General features: G+C 35.3%; 1 long non-coding RNA gene across 1 annotated transcript; it reads right to left on the bottom strand.

Annotated features, from left to right (window-relative positions):
• Positions 1 to 881: 881 nt before the first annotated feature.
• LOC132680200 (uncharacterized) lies at positions 882 to 7,903 on the bottom strand. The gene is made up of 3 exons (XR_009610575.3): positions 7,797 to 7,903; positions 6,370 to 6,480; positions 882 to 1,795 (listed from the first exon to the last, which is right to left on the bottom strand). It is a non-coding gene; the product is annotated as an uncharacterized LOC132680200 (long non-coding RNA).
• Between the last annotated feature and the right edge of the window lie 3,788 nt (positions 7,904 to 11,691).

Here is an 11,691-nt window from a genome sequence, read left to right as displayed (position 1 = left end):
GCCCATCAAGCTGAACTACTCACCTTTCTTCATTCCTTCAAGTCTCCACTCCTTTTCCAATATTCCTATTTGGAAATCATGTGCTACAGATAATTTATCAAGATACGTGACTCTGTGCTGCACAATGAGACTGGAATGCGAGTACAACTAAATCAGGTATTTGTATGTTGCCAGGGCTGGGTATTGACAAAGCAGGACTATGAAAAGTTTACAAGAGTGAGGGCACATGATATGGTCTCTAGAATAGTCTCGGTTGAATAGAGAGACAGGTGAGATCTACAAATGACTGCAGGACTGGGAGTAAGGCAGTGAAACAATTGATGGTCAAGGGAAGGGAACTAACAGTTTCCGTTGTAGAAATAGAAGAACAAAGACATGAAATCTCTGAAGTTGAGCAGCTCTGCATGATGGCAAATTGCAAATGTTGAGTGGCAAGTACAGATAATAAACAGAACTGCAAGATTTTTGAATTGGGAAGGTCAAGGGCTATGAGGCTAGGGTTTTGAAAAGCTTATACAGATCAAATCAGCCAAGTGAAGGCAGAAGATGAAGGAAAAAGGAAAATCTTGTTTTCACTGCCACAATCCTTCCTCGAGATGGGTTGTCCTCTGAAGGAGGGGAAGAAGATGTCACTGAAAAGGCATATAAACCATCATACAACTAGATGGCATGGGCCTCAGCTCACTGAACAACCTAAAATCAAACTAAAATACATCTCATTTAACTCCTTGAAATAAAATAGAACTTAAGATAATGAACATTTAAAAACAATTCCTCAAAAAAGTACTCAAAGAGTTTATTTGTATTTTTATAGTTTATTGAAAAAAGGAAGATACATTTTTTCTAAGCAAACAAACACTCAAAAGGCACATGTCCTGGAACAAATATACACAGTAGAGAGAACTGAAGTTTAATTATAACCACGTAAAACCTCCCAGAGTAAAAATATTGTAATCCACGTTAAGATAACTAAACATTTCACTTCCTGACAAGATTTAAAGTGTAGTAATAAAAATGGCTTGCTAGATTCCAGAAGAGAAAAGAGAATCCTGCTCCTGATGTTCAACCAGTTTTTCCCCAGGAACTTTGTTACCAGAAGAGGCACTGCTGACATGGAGCACTACTTCCTGCTTTGGCTGTACCAACCCACAGAGATGTGAATAGATTTTTTTTTAAGTTTATTTATTTTTGAGAGAGTGAGAGAGCAGGAGAGGGGTAGAGAGAGAGGGAGAGAGAGAACCCCAGGCGGGCTCTGCACCATCAGCTTGGAGCCCGACTCAGGGCTCAAACCCATGAACTGTGAGATCATGACCTAAGGCAAAATCAAGAGTTGAACACTGAACTGACTGAGCCACCCAGGCGCCCTGACATGAATAAATTTTTATTACACATATAATAAATACCCTCAAAATAGTCTACATTATCTATCAAGAAAAGAAATTTGTCATAAACCATCTATTACGAGAAAGAAGAATGTTATTTCAGTAGACACCTTAAAAGTGGATGTACCTTTCAAATCAACATTCAAGTGTGCACGTGGTAACCATATTTTATTCCTATGGTTGTTTGTCTTTATCTTAAAAAGAGAATAATATTGATTGAGAAATCAGAAAGTATAACAATTATATTTTAAAAATCTAAATTTAGCTATATATAGTCAAACTCAGAGACGGTTATTAAATAATCAACCAACCTTTTACAAGGTACTCTCCATTAACTGAATCACTGTAAAGTGTTGGAGATATTCATGAACACTGGAAAATAACAAATCTTTCAAGTTGAACATTCTCAAAATCTGAAAGGGAAAGGAAAAAAGGACATTACAAAATGTACTGATGATGTCAGAAAATGGAAAATAAAACAATAACATCAATTTGATGACTTAACATTTTCAAAACTAAGTTTTATGTAATATGGTGATGTTCTAAGTGACCACCTAATGTTAGAAAATGTGCTGTTCCTGGGGCACTTGGGTGGCTCACTCAACTAAGCGTTGGACTCTGGGTGTTAGCCCAGGTTGATCTCATGATTCATGAGATCAAGCCCCACGTCGGGCTCTACGCTGGCAGCGCAGAGCCTGCTTGGGATTCTCTTTGTCTCCGTCTCTGCCCCACCCCTGCTCATGCTGTCTCTGTCTCTCCCAAAATAAATAAATAAACGTAAAAAAGAAAGAAAGAAAGAAAATGTGCTGTTCCCGCTTACCATTATGTAGTCACTAATAAGTTAAAAAACTACGGTATTCTCCTATCATTTCTCCATCAATAAATTGCTGTTTAGGGTGCTATATAATTAGAAAGATATTTTAAATCTGGCAAATAAAGAAGTATCAACTTGGTGTTTTTATTCCTATTCACTCACGTACTTTTTATTTGTAGCCTAAGAGATACTATGATTATCCACAGATGATTAAGGTCCCCTTTGTGCATTCTGGCGCTGTGAGACATATCTCACTATGCTTCACAATAACCGGTAGAGAAATACATGAGACGTGACCTCAAAAGAAATCATGGCAAAAAGCAATGCCTCCACCACTCATAAGCAGTGGAATTGAGGGCAAGTGTCTTAACCTCTCTGAGCCGCTATTACCTCCTTTCTAATGCCTACATCCTAAAGCTGTAAGCAATCAGTGAGATAGTTTGTCAAAACTTGAGTGCAGTGTCTGACTTTGAGAAAGTGCTCAATAAGTCACAGTTTGTATTACCATTATTATATAAAACCAGTAAGTGAGACAGGATAGGCAGAAAAGGAGATAAAATATAACGCATCAAAACTGAGTGTCAGCAATAGAAGTGAGAAGCATTGCAGGAGCCCATAGTAGGGAGACAAGACAGGAACAAGGCAGTTTCCCAGAGATGTTTTCCTTGAGATCTTGCTGCTTGGTTTGGATTCAAAGACAGAGCTCACAAAAGAGACAAGAGACAAAGAGTACAGCAGGCATGGCAGAGGGCCTGTGGCACACGCAAATGTTAGGAACTACCTCGGTGTAGCCAGAAGGATGCTCTTGGGGAAGATAAGGGGACCTTCAATTGAAGATTAATGCAGGAATAATATTGGAGAAGATATAAATACCAAAGCAAGGAGTTTAGATATACTCGGCAAATGAGAACTGAACAAAGTTTTCTAAAGCCTGAATTTTTATAGGGATGTATTTATGTACACTGATAAGTTAATTGAAGTACATTGTGAAAAAGTACCTCCTGAGCTTTCTCAGATTGGGCCTTTATTTAAAAAGTCAAAAATATAAAATTAAGCTTATCTTTCCTGGCTCCTGAAACAGCAGTTAATGTGATCCACAAAACCTAGTACTCAAAACATGGTTTTTACATTTTAAGTGAATATTGTTATTGATGGTAATGGAAAATAAGGATGTGTGCATAAAATTTCATCTTATAACCCCAAGCATTACGTTGTCCAATAGTTTAACCTTTCCCTACTGTAGCAGCCGTCAAGGAGGAGCAAAATGAATGATTAGAATTCATCTCCTCTCTCTTCTACCATTGGACATGCTAATGAGCAGAAGAATTAGCAAAAAGCAGGAATGATGGGCCAGAGGTGAAAGCAGTAAATGACAAAAAAGCAAGTCACAAAAATGAAGAATCACTCCCTAAGTAATATAAAGTTGATTATGCGGTATTATGGATAATTACCCTTCAAAAGCACTTTAACAATGAAAATCATTTACAAACAGCTATCACTTGCATACTCCTAAAGGGCTCACATCCTAATTGCCCCTAACTGCACTTGTTATTGCTAAACTAATGCATGTACCACGTGGGGCTGGGGTCTTTCTTTCATGTCAAGGATAACACCGGGGTATATGAAAGCCCATCCAGTGTTCAATACTGCGAGGCACTAAGGAGTTAAGTGGATAATCATACAGGCACAGGAGCCAGATTGCCTGGGTCAAAGCCTGACTCCACCACTAAGGAGCTTTTTGATCTCAGGCAAGTGTCCTTAACTACTCTGGGCCTGAGTTTCTCAGCTTTGAAATATGTGTTATAACAGTGCTGTCTAATAAAGCATACATAAGTCCATAATACAAAACACTTGCAAGAGTATCAAGAACATGATAAAAGTCAACAGAAGTTAACTAATAATTAGCTGTGTAAACAAAATGATAAAGAATTTCCAGAACGGAAGCAATTACGTCTACATATGACAAGTGGTGGGAGTCATGGAAGGCTTCAAAAGGAAGATACTAGTTAGACCTGAAGTCTTGGTATGAAGGAAAATGGAGAAAGGACAATTCAGAAAGAGAACAAACAAGACTGAGGAACATGGAGGCACCTGGTGGACTCCAATGGTGGGAAGAAGACCTGTCTTCTAGAAGTGGTGGTAAGTGAAGCCAAAATCTTGGACATTAGGATACACACTGGTAAGGAGGTTCTAAAGCTTGTTAAGGTTAGGAAAGCCTTGGCTAGACATAAGATTTAGAAGGAACTTAGCAGTGTGGTAGAGTCCCCCAGCCTAAGGAGAGAGAATAAAAGGGAGAGAAAACTTCAAGGTAACCTGGCTATGTGCCAATGTGACAACATCCCTCATGACCTGTAAACTGAGACTACTTAATCAGACTACATGCTTGTGTGTGTTACCATATATGGAAGAAAAAGAAATAGAAAATGTATAAAAAACTATGCCACATGACATTCAGGGCTCAGTTCTTCGGGTACTAACCCAACTGAGCGATGCTGGCATGAATAAAGTTGCTTCCTGGAAATTAAAAGGCCTCAGTGTCATGACTCTGGGTGAGAATCCTGCTACAGCAGCAGTAGAAAGGCTTCTTGAGCTAACGGTGAGATAACCCAGATTCACTGAAAGATAGTATACTGTAAGGCTATCACTACAGATTATTTAAATCCTAAATCCATCAGCCACAGCACATATACATATATGTATATATGTATGTGTGTGTGTGTGTGTGTATAATATATAATTTTTAACAAAACTTTGTGTAACTACTTGCCATCATATGGTGCATATACTCAAGATCAACAAAGTTAAATGATCTGCTCAAACAAACACAGCTAGTAAGAGGCAGAACTGAGTCTTCAAACATCCATGTCTATTGGGTGCCAGGGCCCTCGTTCTTTGCACAACATCTAGCTCCCTTCCCAACCTGTTCAATGGCATTAATCTAACACAGAAAACAGTAAGGACCTATACATGGCTATCAGCAATGTAGACGAACAGTGGATGGTTGCTTCCCAATGTCTTGACCATGAGCTATGAAAGGGGAAGGTAGCAAATGTAATTCTCAATTCCCTAGCATGAGTAATCAGCCTCTGAATGAAAGAAAGATATTTTATGAGAAAGGCGACAGACTTAGTTTAAATATGTGGTGAATTTGAAGTGCCTGTGAGACATCCACTTGGAAAGATTCAGTTGGCAGGTAGAAAGAGAGCTTGAAGCTTCCCAGCAAGGCTAGGCTGCAGACAGACTTAGGAGATATCAAGGATTGGGTGATAGATGGTAATAAGAAAAAGAGAGATTTGTACAGTGGAAACATGTAAAGAAATAAGAAAATGAGAAAGAAGATCTTTTGTTTGTGATACTGGCTTAAATCATTAGTCCTTGAGAAACCAATAATTTTAAGCCCTGTAATAGTTACTCCACTCTGCCAAACTATTGAAGTGTGATAACACTTATTAATGACACACATTTTTCAGCTCTTGTCAAATGCATTAATGCAGTCAAATGCATTAAAAGCATGCAAAGCATTGTTTAACTTTACTGAGCACCCCCTTACGGAAGTCATTAACCATCAAAATCTCTCTACAAGAAAAAGGCAAGAATTGCAATAACAGCTATAGATTAAAATTTGTGACTCGAACTAGGATCTCAGCAAAATTATTGATAAAGCTGAACACAGACTCAGCTCTTCTGATTTACACTCCAGAGTATTAGTCAGTGGAGTGACTGCATCTGTTGTTATAATGTGCATCTGTCCCTCCTTGGGACTGAATTGAAACTAAATCACTTCACACTGTTGTCTTAATAGCTCTAAAATTATAATTGCTATTTAATCACTACTGAATTGGGCTTGGCCTTGATTTCTTGGCAAGTTTTATTTCATTAGTAATATATTGAGTTTCTTTCTCTATTTTTTCCTATCTTCTTGCCAAACATCTCTTTCTAAAATGATAATATGCAAAGTCTCATTTTTTAAATAAAATTATAACCACAGTGTAAGGCAAATAAGATTACAGATAAGTATCCTTTTCCATTAATAAAAAAGAATGCTACCATTAAGCATCATAAAAACATGACAAGTCCAGAAAATTTCTTTCTCAAGCACAAATTTTCTTTTACATGGCAGATCAACTTCAGTAATACAAAATACGTAAACTATGAAACTGAAATACATCTCACATCTGTGTTTAAATTAGATCCAATTTCATCCCTAAAAACACATTGTGTTGATACCAGCTTCCTTGGTAATCACATTCTTGAATCCAGTTCAGAGAAAGTGTCTCCAATAGTCTAATAAAGAAAAATAAAAATTGTGACTTGATTGTGCTTTTCTGATACCTACTTAGGAATAGTTAGAATGATGCATGCATGAAATTAAGAGGTATTTTAATAGCATTAAAGCATAAAGAATTAAACTGTATGCTTGACTGAATCACTGTAACTTCTTGCCCTAGGTTTTCTCAACTATAAAATGAAACAGCTAATCTTAAATTATTTTGAAGTCTTTTCTAGTTCTAATATTTTAAGATGAAGTGACAGTACCAAGGGCTAAGTGTACGAGAACCTCTAGACCAAATTTCCCATGGCACTCAAGACCCCTCCCAAATGAGCAGAGCAACAAAGTAAACACAGGGGATTATTATATAAGGGCAGCCTGATGCCAACTCACAACCCTCCCACCCAACAAGATGGCTGGTCCCAACCTTCTCTGATAGAGACATTTTAGAGCTAAATGGCTCATACTCTTGATTCTTTTAGTTTCAATAACTATTACATGTATTCATTGACAAGTCTGGAACCAGAACAAGTATTTGTCAATCAAGGGACATCGTTAACGCATACCTTCATAATTAGGAAAGGTAAAGAACATTTTGTTTTCTTTCCTATAATCCAAGATAACCTAAAATAAATGTCATAATATTCCTTCCACTACGCATATTTTGGATTTCATCACACCAAAACTAGACCCACGGCTGTAGTTTAAAAGTTTTAGTATGTTTCCCATGAGGACGCAGGAGTTCTGCTATTAAGACTTTCCTTTCAAGGTCACTGACACATGCAACTGAAGCACTTGGGAGGTAATTCTATGTTTGATTTAAGAGACAGAAGTTGAACTAAAATAAGCATATTGAGAAGCACTAGATGCTAAATTATTCGCTCAGGTTCTGTAACTAGAAAACTGGAATTAGCTTGTGCCTTGGGCACTAGTACATTAAAGTTTTAATATAAAAAGTTCTGCTTATGACTTTGCCCTGATGACTTCTTGTCACTTGTATGCCAAAAAAAAAAAAAAAAGCCATATGGAAAAGCACATCAGGGCATGGGCAATAAGTAATTAACTGCTCCTCACTTAAAATCTTTTATCATACAAGGCAGAAACTGTCTCCTAATGACATTAACTTACTTAAAATGAATAATACATGGCAAAAAATGGGTCCCTAAAGTTCAGAAAGGGGATTTGACTCTCTTTTAGTGCATTGTACAGACAAGGCAAGGGCAATTCTCATTAAAGTGTTGAGCATATACTCACAGACCAATGAGGCACAGAATAATTACACATACCTCCCAAAAGACAAAGAACATTAATAATGTTACCTCATACACACCTCAAGGATCAGGACTGAAGGAAGTGATTACAGCATAAAGCGATTGTTTCTAAATGTTCCTGCAAGGGATCTGATTAAATTTTCATGATATTCTAAGAGATTCTTCCTTTCATATATCTTGAAAAGATGCAGAGTATATAATGAGTTTAGAGGAGAAATAATTTTTATTCTTTTCTAGGTTAAATTATTCATTGATTTATTAAATATCTAATATATTTATTTCACCCTTAAATATCTCATCTATTTATTTAAATAACATCAAGATCATTCTTTTCATGGGCAACTAGTAAACAAAACCAAACTTAATAATTTCAATGATAGGCTAAACTGTTTTCTTTGAGCAAATTTTAAACATCTCGGGCAAGGTTTCAAGGATGTCCACAATGACAGTGTTTTATAATGCCACTGTAATGTTTTAGTATATCTAAGCAGTTTACAACATAACTCTATTTTTTACTGAGGTCTTGAACAATTATTCAGTAGTTAAAACAGAACATATATGAAAAGCAGCCATTTATCACAAATTCATAAACATTTTAACAGGAAAAATATGATTTCTGCTTTTAGATACTCTTTTAGTATAAAAATAAATGCACATGAAAAAATAAAAGGAAACTGTCTACAAGAATGTTTTTAATAAAATTCAAATTTTTAATGAAAACATTTCTTAGGTATTCTTTGTCATTTACTCAATTTTCCAAAGTGGATCATCTGATTTTGCCATGATAACAGTAATACATTTTTAGTCAATAATCTCAATGAGATAGCTAACACTTCAAAATATAACTTTATTACTTTTTTTTATGAAATCAAAAGTGAATAAGACATAAATTTCTCACACAACCTCTGGAAGGCAAAGACCTTCCACAGTTTTACACAGCAATTATACCGGTAAGGATATTTAACATCCATTTGTAATAGGAATGGACACATTTTTGAAGAGATAAGATTTTATTTTTATTAAAAAATATATTTTTAAATAGGAGGGAAGGACTCTAAGTAAATACATAGATAGATATAAGCATATGTGTTTGTGTCTGTGCATGTTGTGGGTTTTAAAGCTAGTGCTGAAAGCTTTTTCCAAGAATGGTTGAATTAAATTATTTTTTATTAAATTACTTTCAGGGTTTTTTCCCCAATTGAGAGACCAAAAGAAAGGATTACTCGGCCAAATGCAGAAAAATTGCTTTAGAGAATACTGTAAACTGCAGGTCAAGGCATACATAGTCATCTAACCATACTGCCTGCTAACTTAACCTCATGTAAAAACTAAGCTCAATCCAGGAGTAAAGACTTGCTCTCAGCTTCATACTATGCAATGCTTCAAGGACAGTTAAAGCCCGGTGGTTTATGGACTATACAAATTAATGATATACACAGAATGTTTTGTCCTGAAGAATGGAATCCTAGCACATTCCATTCTTCAGATATGTGGTGATAGAGAAGGGAAGAGCAGCTTATTAATATCACATAGCACCCAGGTTAATAGCTATGGGTTCCTCATCATCAAAAACTACCATCAGAAATTCTAATACCTACTTATGGAACTGTTTCTTAATATCAAAAACAAAACAGAAAGAATGGTTGTGCTCTTCTATTATCGGGTATATTACTGTTTGAGTTTAAAATATTGAAACATGGTAAACAACTCACTGAACACCAGTAAGTAAAAGGAAGCCCTGGTTAGTTATTAAAAAGAGATATGCCAAATGTTTATGTCTGATCATATTCCCCCATTCCAAATTGGCAATGTTTTAGTAGCGACTGGGAAATGATAAATGATAATTGTTTCCTTTTGAGCATCTGGACATATATCACATCCAGGTTTGGTTCATTATGGCTGAGTTTAGCACACATAGCTCATGCATTTTCTCATTTATCTGAAAAAAGGTACAGAATGAGGCTTCAGTCATCTGAATCAACAGCTTTGGGGTTAGATAAGTAATTTCAATTTGAAATTAGATCAATGAAATTCCTGAAAAGGTCTCACTCTTATAATCTTAGTTGTACAGATACCTGTAGCAGTGCTGAAATACTGATCTATTTCTAGAGACAGCTAGCCTTCAGCTAAGATAGTCTTCTCTCTCTGTACAAAAAGCATATCAGCTATATATTTACTCAGCTTTGAACTCTAGGTGAAGTCATTTTACTGAATTATCACCAGGGAGTTAATCCAAAAAAGTATAGTTTTCTGGGTTTTACCCTGAGAGATTCAGATTCAGCAGATGTGGGATTGGATCCAAGAATTTGCTTTTAGTAAGTCTTCAAGTTGCTGGAAGCTTGGAAAGCATGCTCTGAGAAACATTTACATAAAAGACTGGAACCAAATCTTTATGACTCTTAACAATATCAATCTATTTATATTGTTCAAACAATTGCTCAGATTAAGAGTCACTGGAGTGTATTAAAATTATGAAAAACTTGTGTGAAAAGCATAATCTATCCGATGTTTACTCTCACATGGATTCAGAGCCTTCATGCCTTCTTTTTCCTCTTTCTTCTTACATGCTCAGACACAAACACACGCATACACACAATTTGTTATATTGATCAGATGACTGATTGATTGTTCCATTTAAAATTTTAAAAACCATAAATCACAACTTTCAACATTTAAAGTGTAAAAGGAGCACCTGGCTCTGGAAGTATTGGAACATCTGACTTCCTTCAACTAAAGTGTGACCTAGAAAATGTAAACTGTGAAAATATGCTTTGGAAACTAGGAAAGAGTATTCATCAAATATGAAAACTTCAGAGGGCCATTATTAGTTAATGAGAGGATAAAATAAAGAATTTTATGTAAAAAATGACTAAGAAATGAATAAATTCATAGAAACAAAATTTACAAAGATTGGCTTAAGAAAATAGAAAAACTGAATAGTCCTATTGTAGATAATTGAACTTTTTCACAAAGAAAGCTTCAAGCACAAAAGACATTGTCAATTAATGCTAAGAGACATTTAAGAAGAAATGAGGCCTATTTCATTTAATCACTTTCAGAACAGAATAAGAGAACACTTAGGTTTATAATAGCATAACTTTGATGGCAATCACTGAAAGTCACATCAAGAAAATAAATTTATAGGCAAATCTTGCCCAAGAACATAGGTACAAACATCTTAAATAGTGTATTAGCAAAATGAACACAGCAGGATATAAAATGTGAAAAAAAACCCTGACATTGCATTTATTTCAGGAATAAAATCATTTGCACTTAACACTTAAAAATCAATTTATCAATTTATTTCATAACATTAACATTCTAAAGAGAAAAAAATACATAATTACCCTAATTTAATACCCATGTGTGTCAAAAATAAATAAAATTAAGAGGAGAAAGACAATTAATATACTAATCAGAATCTTCTTAGAAAATCTATGTTGCACTGAAAGGGGAAATATTGAAAGCTTTCCCATGTGAAATTGGGAGTAAGTGTGATTATACCTCTTTCTAGCTTGTAGTTAAGATCTTGACAGTGCAACAATATAAGAAAAATAAATGATTGGAAAAGGAGTAAATAGTTATTTGCAGATAGAGCCAATAGATGATTGTGCACACAGAAAATTTAAAAGAATTCACATAACTGTTATAATTAATATGTAAATTTATCACGGATGTGGATTAAGTCAATGTTCAAAAATCAATTGCATTTCTGAATAACAATAAACAATGAAAAATTTTAAAAATTAAACGTTACTTTTACAACAGCATCAAAAATAACAAATACTTGGGAAGAAATCTAACAAAAGATTGTGGGGAATAAGCTTAGAAATTCCCTGACCCTGCACTGATGGGTTAAAAAGGCATAAAGAATTACAAAGCCATAGCATGCTCACACCCAAGTTTGGGTAAACAAGATTAGGTAAATAGATATAGAGAGGGTGGGGCCGAGGC

The sequence above is a fragment of the Panthera onca genome, chromosome A1, assembly GCF_046562875.1.
Source record: "Panthera onca isolate mPanOnc1 chromosome A1, mPanOnc1 haplotype 2, whole genome shotgun sequence".
NCBI lineage: Eukaryota > Metazoa > Chordata > Mammalia > Carnivora > Felidae > Panthera > Panthera onca.
This window is presented reverse-complemented; position numbering and strand designations above follow the sequence as displayed.